The following is a 9,609-nucleotide window of genomic DNA, read 5'->3' as shown; positions in this document are numbered from 1 at the left end:
TAACCATATATTTCCAGTAATAAACTGCAATGAGTTTATATTTTAATTTATTATTTTTAAGAGTACATTCTTCTATCAATGTCTATTCCTCTATTTTTAATTTACTATGTACACAATATTTTGTCTTTTCCGGGATCCATATAGTGGAATTGTACAACATGTAGACTTTGGATTTGGCTTCTTTTACATAGCCTATTCATGCTGCTGTTTGTATAAACATTCTGTTCTCTTCTATTGCTAAGATGCCTTCGGTTGTATAGATGAAGCAATATTTACTATTTTTTAAATTTACCAATTGTAGGATATGGAGACTGTTTCCAGATTGGGGGAATCATGAAATAAACTGTTATGAATATTCACATGAAAAGTTTTGTGTAAACATAAGTTTTCTTTCTTGTGATGACTGGAGTGGGGTGAATGATTTTTATGGAAATAACATTAATTCGTTTTTAATAAATATTTATTGTATATACATGTCCCTCAAAAGGTGCTATTATTTCATTTCCCATCTTCTTCCTCTTCTACAAGACCTCGAATATTATTATACATTATTAAAACTTCACCCAGATATCCAGACAATTGCTGCATCTATGCAATCTTCTGTATTCACAAGCATCTTCATATAGACAACTACAGACACCAGGTAACCCTTCTATGCCATTCCTCAATTAAGTTTCACTATTACTTGTTTTCCTGATAATCCACTGAGGAAAGGTTTACGATTAAGCAGTAAACTCATTGCGGCTGAGGGCAAATGCTACTGGCAACTTGCTGCTGACCCAGCTGTCATTTGTCCCTTCTGACTGGACTAGAGACAGCCTGTACTATTAATTTTTATAAGAAACATGCTATTTTCAAAATGTATGTGCCATTAAATATTTCAATAGCATAGCAATGTATGATAATTTAACTTCTCTTACTCACCAGCACATTGTGTGTTATTCAAATAATTTAGCCAATATGGTAATTGTAGAGTGTTGTCTTACTGAGATTTAATACTGCATTTCATTAATGAATAACATACTGATCAACTGTAATCTGTTTGAGTTATTTCCTATGATTATTGAGTATTTGAGAAATTTTTACATATTCTGGTTACTGATACTTGCTCATATGTAAGTTTTATAAATATTCTTCCCTATACGTGTATTTTATTTTCATTCTTATAGTTTTAAAACTAGTACTTTAACTTTTTGAGACCAGATTCATCAGGTTTTTCAGTTACAGACTATGTGCATAGTGTCATCGCTAAGAAATGCTCACCTAAATGTTAACAAAGATTACCATCTTTATTTTCTTTGGAAAGTCTTATAGTCTTAGATTTTGCATTTAGGTCTACGGTATATTTTGAGTTATTGTATACAAATAATTCGAAGTATGATTCAGGAGGTCAAGGATTATTTTTCATTTTCTTTTTTTCAAAAAGCTATGTCCAATTTTTCTGGTATCATTTACTGAAAATGAGAAATTACTCTTTTTCAACTGAATTGTCTTTCTACCTTTGTTTCTGATTTCTCCTTTGTTACATTGATTCACATTACTGTCCTTTCAAAAATGCTACAATAACTTCATAATTGTAAACACAGCAAATTATGGGTTCAGAAATTGTGGATTCTACCACTTTAATTATTTTTCTTGGTTACTTTAATTCCTTTGCTTGTGATACACACTCGAGAATTAGTTTGTTGATATCTGAAAAAAATCAAGAAATTTTATTGTAGCTACAATGAGTTATATATCATTTAAAAGTACTGACAAATAAATAATACAGATTTTTAGAATCCATTAATGACATATTTTTCCATATCTTTAAGTATTTATGATGCTTTTTTTCTGTCTCCATTCATCATTATCCTTTTTATACAACATACCAAAGTACATATGAACATCACTAAATATATTTTAAATATGAATTCAATTACTATATTGTACTATCGTATAAAAATATAATTTATTAAACCATTCTCCTATTTACAAAATAGTATTCATAATTCATTCATCTTATTTTTCATAACTTTATTGAAGTATTTTTCACTATAACCATATATGTTTCAGATATTCATCAGTGAAAATCAACAGAATAAAGACTACATTATAATTTACCACTAATATTTGTGAATAATTTATATATCCTGGATGGGCTCTAGCTTCCCTCTCTGTCCTGAGCAGAGCTCCCGGAGGCCGAAAACCACCAGAACCTAGCCACAGCCATGCTCAAGGCCCCTCTCCACATGTTTGGACAAGCCTCACGTATGTTGCTACCAGCAGAGGAACCCAGGTGTGTGTATGTGATGTTGGCCATCAACGGCCAACATCCAGAGACTTAAAAGCAAGCTCCCAGAAGATATTTTATAACCTACTTCTCCCTCTGGGAGAAACTAGCAAGCTACTGAGAGTTCCCTGCCCAAATGGGATAGCCTCTCAAGTTTCCCATGTTGTATTCATATGCTAAAGCCAGTAAGGAGCTGAATCTCATTCCCCTGACCATGAAAGAGCCTCCAATGCAGCATCGTTGGGAAGGCTGAGTGGAGAGAGGCTTCTAAAATCTCAGAGATAGGACGAATGGAGAGGTTACTGAGCCCGCTCAAGAAATTGACGATCAACGGGATTTAGTGATCGTGATCATGATTGTGTGGATAGCAATGCATTACCTGCAAGTAATTTTTACAAGTATTTTTCTCCCCTTCAGTTACTTTTAGCTCATGTTTCTCATGCTTTGCAGAAAAATCTCTAACTTGATATAGTCTCACCTTGCCAGTATCATTGTAGACATCTTTGAAGTTCAGAGCTTGGATCATTCTGGCTATATTTTTCTTAAATTATTTTATAGATTCTGGTCTGATCTCAAGGTCTTTGATCCACTTTGAATTGACTTTTGTGTGAAGTGTGAGATAGGGATACTGTTTTAACTTTTTTAACGTGGTTATCCAGTTTTGCCAGCAAATTTGTTGAAAAGACTCTTTATTCCATTTCATGCTCTCAGCATCTTTGTTAAAAATTAGATGACCGTATATGTGGGGGTTTCCTTGGATATTCTATTCTGACCCATTGGTCAGAGAGACTATTCTTATTCCAATGCCATGCTGTATTGATCACTATGGCTTTATAGTATAGTTTCAAGTTAAGTAATAAGTTATTCCAAGTTTCTTATTTTTTTTAGTATTGTTTTGGCTACTAACAGCAACAAAAATTTACAAAGAACACAAAAAAGGGCAAGAGGAAATGAACAGACACTGTTCTGAGGAAGACCAACAGAGAGCCAATAGGCACATGAAAAACTGCTCATCATCATGCATCATTAGGGAAATCCAAATCAAGACTACAATGTGACAACATCTCATACCAGTGAGAATAGACATATCAAAAGTAACAGGAACAAATCTGTGATGATGGGGATGCGGTAGAAAAGGAACACTCATCCACTTCTGGTGAGAATGTTGTGTTATTCAACCCCTATGGAAGACAATATGGAGTATTCTCAACTTAAAACAGAGCTACCATACAACTCAGCACCTCTACTTTTGGGTTATACCCAGGCAGAAAAATATTCATTCAAAAGGATGTATGCACACTGTTATTCATTGCACCATTCAGTACAATAGCTAGGATTTGAAATTAACCTAGATATCCAACAACAGATCAGTGTATCATGAAGATGTGGAAAATGTACATCTACACAGTGGAATACTATGCAACTGTTAGGCTAGATAAAGTCATGAAATTTGCTTATAAATGGATAAACATGGAGAGTATCATGCTAAGTGAAATGAGTCAGAAAGAGATGGACAGACATATAGGGACTGCACTCACATGAGGCTGCCACCCAAGGACCATAGTTACAAGGGCCAGGGGACTGCTCCATAGATGGAAGACTGCTTCATGAGTGGAGGGGAGAAGGCAGATGGAATAGAGAAAGGATCACTAAGAAAATGATGGCTGGAGGAACCAGTTGGGATGGGAGATGCATGCCGAAAGTAGATAATGGACCAAACATGATGAAATCTCAGTGTTGCAAGCTATAATGCCCAAAAGTAGAGAGAGAGTATGGGGAATATTGTCTGTCTTAGAGGCAAGGGAGGGTGGAAAAGGGGGGATATACCCGGGATATTGGTGGTGGGGAATGTGCACTGGTGGAGAAATGGGTGTTTGATCATTGTGAGATTGTAACCTAAACATGAAAGCTTGTAACTATCTCATGGTGATTCAATAAAATTTTTTAAAAATTTAAAAAAAGAAAATATACACAATAGAATACTATGATGCTGTAATGGGAGAGAAAATCTTTCAGTTTGCTGCAACATGGATGGAATTGGAAGATATGTTAAATTAATCAAACTAGAAAAAAGACAAATACAGAAAGATTCCATTTATACGTGGTATTTAGACTAATTGTATGAGGAAATACAGTGATTTAAAGGGGGGGGTGCCTACTTCACCCTTCGCACCAGAATATAGGGAGGAGAATGAAAGAAATAGATTGAAGGGGAAAGGTAGAAGAAATTGAGTAGAAGCAATGGGGACAAGGGGCAAGGAGATTCAGGAACATTAGAGGCGATAAGGAATGACAGAGCTAAATAAATATCCAAACTGCAGTGTCTACAACACTTAAATCACGAGACCCCAATTTTATTAACCAAATTTAAAAGGTTCCTGTCAAGATGGTAGACTGAGACTGAGGCTGAGAGGTAATAGAGGGAATCTGGAGATACTGGTGGTGTGGTGGAGAGAAGTCGCATAAGAGAAGGAACCTGGGTTAACACTGGTGGTGGGATCATTGATGGAACATTGTATGTCAAATACCCAATTATTAATAACTTTGTAACTCATGATGTTTTAATAAAATGAAATTTGGGGGGAAAACGAATAAATAAAATCCTCACAATAGAGAATAATTCTATACTTTACCATACAATTGATCCCTTTTATCTGATTTATCTACCCCTTCCCCACTGCACATTATTTTATTATTTTTAATCATCATATTTCATGGGATCTTTTTGGTGTCATTGAGTCATAAGATCTTGAAATCTTGGTTTGTGGATCCCTTAGTAAATTGTGGATCCTCAAAATCTTAAATGCTTCTATATAAATAACACCCTGTATATGTAGTCATGAAATATTTGATAAGGGAGTCCATAATAAACAAATGAATAAAAGAGTTTTTTCAACAAGTGGTATAAATAAACAGAAAACCACATGCAGACAAATAAAATATATTTCAATAATAAACCACTACCAAAATTACTTTGCAAGCTATTCAGTAATTTAACATATGAATTGAAACCTTAAAACTACTACTTCTGGGGCTGGAGTGATAGCACAGCAGGTAGGGCGTTTGCCTTGCATGCGGCCAACCCAGGTTCGATTGCCAGCATCCCATATGGTTCCCCGAGAACTCCCAGGAGTAATTCCTAAGTGCATGAGCCAGCAGTAACCCCTGTGCATCATTGAGTGTGATCCAAAAATACAAAAAAAAAGCTACTAGAACTTCTTTCCCCCTTAAACTAACGGGTAAAACTCCATGATATTGCTCTGGGATATGAAACCAAAAGCACAAGCAACTAAAGAAAGAAATTGGCGCGCTCCGAGAAGATGCGACCCGGGTGGCCACATGTTTGTGCAGCCACTCTGCTGCTGATTGACCATGATCCAGAGGCCAGCTAGACTACTTTTGGTACCAGCAACTGCTTCCAGCAATGTCTCTTGACTGTGGACTAAGCCATAGCCCCATGCCAGCCAAGGAGGGGAAAGATCTTTCTCATTTTTTTTCCCCTTTTTGGGGAAAAGCGGTGTGGCCTCCGTCATATTATGAAGACCATTAAGGAGGTACGAACTTGGTGGCACGGGAAGAAAAAAAAAGAGGTTTGAGCTTGAAACAGCAGGACACGTGGGCAATCTCGGGCCGGGGCGATACTGGTGCATACTCCGCCGAGATGCAACTTGGGTGGCCACACGTTTGTACGGCCACTCTACTGCTGATCGACCACGATCCGGAGGCCAGCTAGACTACTTTTGGTACCAGAAACTGCTTCCAGCAATGTCTCTAGACTGCAAACTAAGCCATAGCCCCATGCTGCCCCAGGAAGGGAAATGATGCGATTTCTAACATAAATATCCCTGGACTTAATTACTGAAATACTAAAATATAGAAATCCTAAGCCATGCAGCTGCTATTGCGGCTGCATGACTTCATCTCTCTTCATTCTCCGCAATGGAAAACTAATTATCAAATGTTTCCTTGTCAGCAGGACTGTTTTTTTTTTGGGGGGGGGAACTCCAACAACAGTAAGGAATTTTGTGTTGAAATATGGAATATAATCAAGGTAAAGAGAAAATGAAGTGAAATTTATCAGCTACGCACACGGGGGTGGGGGGTTGGGGGGGTTGGAATGTATACTGGGGTTTTTGGTGGTGGAATATGGGCACTGATGAAGGGACGGGTGTTCGAGCATTGTGTAACTGAGACATAAGCCTGAAAACTTTGTAACTTTCCACATGGTAATTTAATAAAATAAATTGGTTTTAAAAAAGAAAAAAATCACTAAGTGACCTACCCCAAACTGAAAAGCTCCTGCACAGAAAAAAATTAGTCAATAAAATGAAAAGGTAAGCTACAGATGGGTAAAATTATTTTCAGCCATATATGTAAAAAGAATACATCATTAACTAGTATCATTAGACTCATTAACTAGTATCAACAATAACTAGACTCATTAACTAGTATCAAAAAATCTTGCAAATAAACACCACAATGAGTTATTACCTCATCTCTGCTGGAATTGCTATCATCAAAAAGCGTTAAATGTTTGTAGTTTGTGAGACTATGGAAAAAAGGGAGCTTTTGTAAACTACAGATAGAAGCAAAATGAAACAGTCACTATGGAGTATATCACAGAAATTTCTCAAAAAATATCAAAAACAGGCTCTGCCCAGATGAGACCCCGAGTGGCAGCACACGAATGGCTCCTCCATTCCTAAAAGATCATGATTCTGGAGGTCCACTACTTTCGGCACCCAGTGGCTTCTTGCAGAAATGCCTCTAGACTGTGAACTAAGCTAAGGCCCCATGCCATCCTGGGAGGAGAAAGGGTTTTCTTTGCCTTTCCTTTCGCCATCTTATGGAGCCCACTAACCAGAGGTACGAACTTCAGTGACACGACTTCTGGCAGAAATTTCTCTGGGCTTAATTACTAAAAATCCAGAAATCCAAAACCATGCGGCTACAATACGGCAGTGTGACTTCATATGCTTTTCATTCTCAGCAATGGAAAACAAATTATCAAATGATGCCTTTTCGGCAGGTCTGATTTTTTTGGGGGGGGGGGGGAATTCCAAATAATAATAGTGAGTTTCTGTTGAAATATTGAATGTAATCAAAGTAAAGAAAGAGTAAAGTGAAAAATCATCAACCACACAGGTTGGGGGGGGTGATGAGAGGTATACTGGGGTTCTTGGTGGTGGAACATGTGCATGGGATGGGTGTTTGATCATTGCATGACTGAGACTTAAACCTGAAAGCTTTGTAACTTTTCTCATGGTGATTCAATAAAGAATAAATTTTTAAAAAACTTAAAAAATATATCAAAAACAACTGCCATATTATCTAACAACCCAAATTCAGGGTATAAATACCCAAAGGAATAAAAAAAAGATATCAGATATCAAAGAGATATCTTCACGCCTATGTTCATTGTAGCATTATTCATAATAGTTAATATCTGGAAACTAAGCGTTCATCAACTAATAAATAAAGATGTGCCTAATGGTGCAATAGAGTAGTATTAAGTAGTAGTAAGTTATTAGCAAAAAATTCACCGACTTGAGCCAACATGGGTGAACCTTTAGGAAATGATGCTAAATTGGGTAACTCAGACATGAGAAGAGAAAGGCTGAATTATCTTACTTATATGTGAACTCTTGAAAAAGTGAAATCACAGAAGCAGAGAATATAGTAATATCAATTAGTATAATGATATTTACTATTTTCCCAGAAGGGAAAAACGGGAAATGCTACACAAAAAGTATCAACGTCTAGTTTGATATTTACAGTAACCATCATTTTTATATTTATAGTACCCATCATGTACTGTAATAAATGTGCAGCTATCATATTGTAACACACAATATAGCTTAAACCTATAAAGTGTTACATGCCAATTATATGTCAGAATATGGAAATAAACTAACAATCGCCAAATAAATCCCACATTTTTTAAACTTTAGTATTATTAATTATGAAGGAGTAAGCATATACAAAGATCTCTTTTGTATTTAGCCAATCTGGTGATTGTAGAGGGGCATTTCATTGAGATTTATTATTGCACTTTACTAATAAAAAACATACTCATAAATTTGTCTTCTGTTTGAATTGTTTTATTTTTATTGAGTAGAATTTCATACTTTATGGAAAAGTGTGAAATATTTTACATGTTCTGGTTACAGGTACTTGATCACATAAACTTTTATAAGTGTTCTTCCACACATTTTTTAAAAATTTTTTTGTAGTCTTACAAACAGTAGATTAAATGCTTAGGAAGGCAGATTTATTATGTCTGTTTTTAACTGATAGGCTTCCATATTATGTCTTCCATATATATGTCCTATATATTCAACTAGTGATGAATTTCTGGAGGTCATTAATATAATTTTGAGTGGAAAGGAAATTCCCTTTCATTTTTGCTGGATCCCATTACCAAGAGGAGAGTTATTAAATGGAACCACCTGAAAATGTGTGAGGCCAAAATGTATCTCTTGGTAATTTTTCCCTCATTACAGCGAAACTTTTAAAATATTAAATCTATTTGGCATTACCACACTGCAATATATAATTATTTAAATCAGTGAAATTAGATTATAAACTATGATCATAGACTGCCTCTCTTTGTCTATCTCTGGACTGCATTGTGTTCCTTGTAGGAGGAATCAGTTGCTGTTAAAAGCAGTACTACTCAAAAAACATACCAACAACAGCAAATTTTAAAACCATTTCCTGTAATGCTGCAGGCTCATTTATTAACATATGGTCTACCTTCCAAGATATCCTAGGTGACTGTTTCACCTTTAACAAAAATCCTCAAGCTTTATGGCTGGAAAATATGTCCTTACCACCTGCTGCCTAGTTCTTTTCAATTTTTCAAGATGTAAGTGAACAATGAATTTTCTCTGTCATATCAATCATATCAATTATAATTAGTAGTCTCAGTGATAGTACTGCAAGTATGAAACAATAATAGGGTGCTACTTAAAAAGTGAAATTTAGGGAATTAACAAAAACTTTAGGAAAATTAATCAGAAATGGAAAATTTGTTAAGTCATTCATATGACTTAACATATGAAAAAGAGGACAAATTCAAGGACTTCTTTTTTTTTGTTTTTTGGGTCACACCCAGAGATGCTCAAGGGTTACTCCTGGCTCTGCACTCAGAAACTACTTCTGTTGGTGCTCGGGGGACCATATGGGATGCTGGGAATCAAACCCAGGTTGGCCATGTGCAAGGCAAATGCCCTACCCGCTGTGCCATCACTCCAGCCTCAGGACTTCCATTTTTAAACAAATAAAGATGTATTTTGAAAATAGGAGGAGGGAGGGGCTGGAGAGATAGCACAGCG

General features: G+C 36.0%; 1 pseudogene; it reads right to left on the bottom strand.

Annotated features, from left to right (window-relative positions):
* Nucleotides 1–498: 498 nt before the first annotated feature.
* On the bottom strand, nt 499–739 carry LOC101539142 (small nuclear ribonucleoprotein F-like; annotated as a pseudogene).
* Between the last annotated feature and the right edge of the window lie 8,870 nt (nt 740–9,609).

This window comes from Sorex araneus, chromosome X, assembly GCF_027595985.1.
Source record: "Sorex araneus isolate mSorAra2 chromosome X, mSorAra2.pri, whole genome shotgun sequence".
NCBI lineage: Eukaryota > Metazoa > Chordata > Mammalia > Eulipotyphla > Soricidae > Sorex > Sorex araneus.
This window is presented reverse-complemented; position numbering and strand designations above follow the sequence as displayed.